At 29.8% G+C, this 1,555-nt stretch overlaps 1 protein-coding gene across 4 annotated transcripts in view; it reads left to right on the top strand.

Moving 5' to 3' along the window:
- Positions 1 to 1,555, top strand: part of LOC105462510 — a 7,214-nt gene that overhangs the window by 4,477 nt on the left and 1,182 nt on the right. The gene's annotated exons all lie outside the window — the stretch shown is intronic.

The following is a 1,555-nucleotide window of genomic DNA, read 5'->3' as shown; positions in this document are numbered from 1 at the left end:
TATTAGCTATTAAAACGTTCTTGCAATTAAAAATCCAGCAAAATAACTTTTCTTGCCAAATAGCTGTATTTAATGCTGGTGGAACGTTATACTAGCCACATTTTTGCTGTCAAAGCCAATCGAGCTAGGCTGTGCTACTTGGGCTACTATTTTTTAATAATAATTATAATAATATTTATGGTATTTTAATAATAATTGCAATTATATTATTTATTATTAATTTTAATAATTGTAATATATAGTATATTCAATAAGAGAATTTAAATGTTATGTTTTATTACTATGTATAATAGCAGTTACTATATATTCAGAAGTTTCTGAATAATTTTCATCATCACTATTTTCATCCATGAGTATATTCCAAAAAGGCATTCTGTAGCATTTTACACGTACATCATTGATATTAACGGAAAAAATATTAGGACTCAATTTAGAACATTTAAAAATGTTTAACGAGGAAGATGAAATACCAATATCGTAAAAGTCATGTACCTGCAAAAATTTTTTTATTACCAAATAATATGAATTGTTGGCCATGAAAATATTAATAATAATACAAATAGATCCATCGTTTAATATGCAACAATTATCGCGTTTATCTAAAGTATACAAAATTCCATTAAATATAATTTTACGATACTGAGGAAGATTACAATCAAGATTATGTGGAAGAGGACCTGTATTATGCTTCATAAATATATTAATAGAATCAATATTGCAATAATCAATTACTTCATGTGCTTCCATTTCAGCTATTCTATTTGAAATCTGTTGAAGAGGAAGTCCAGGTTTTCTACATAATTTTCTAAATAGTGTCATGTTATTTTCATATGGAAAAGCAGAAAAAGAATCAAGAGGACCTAATTGTCGCACGTCATTAGTAAGGTGAATAAGACCATGTACGTTATATGAATTAAATGTTGGGCCATAAAAATATTCAGTTTTAGCAACAAATTTTTGCAATGCACGATGTGCAAACGTTAAATGTGCTTTGGATGGTGATGTGGAAATTAAAATTCTTATTGCTACATGTAAAAATAAAAAGTGTGTGTATACTTCCTGTTTCACAATACCGTACATCGCAACTGGACCAACATATAATAAAAATTGGCGAAATTCTGTCGCTTTATATTTCATACATACTTTGAGTGATCTAAGACGCCTTGCAAAATCAGATGGACAATAAGCAGTAAGTATTTCCAATCGTGTACAAACATTAGTAATAGCTCTTGCAGACAATTTTGAAAATCGTGAGTATTTTCCATGTACCCACGCAGAAAATAATTTTTTCATAACTCCTAGGCATACAAGATGCATATTCAAACGGAACCTGCGAAACAACCCAAGTAGCACATGAAACTATAAAACGTCTGCGACAACGTTGTCGCATTTTAAACCGCAGCATTTTTGTCTATCACAGCTACTGTCACATCATCATTATAATGTCTTGATATAGTTGTAACAGCAAAAGTGGGATAACATTTTTAGGCTTTGAAAACGATATCGTAGACCATTTGGCTGTACTAACTATTTTTGCTGTAAAGAGATCATCATA

The sequence above is a fragment of the Wasmannia auropunctata genome, unplaced genomic scaffold, assembly GCF_000956235.1.
Source record: "Wasmannia auropunctata unplaced genomic scaffold, wasmannia.A_1.0 LD336097.1, whole genome shotgun sequence".
In the NCBI taxonomy this organism is placed as follows: Eukaryota; Metazoa; Arthropoda; class Insecta; order Hymenoptera; family Formicidae; genus Wasmannia; species Wasmannia auropunctata.
The sequence above is the reverse complement of the archived record's forward strand: the minus strand, read 5'-3'. Positions and strand labels throughout refer to the sequence as shown.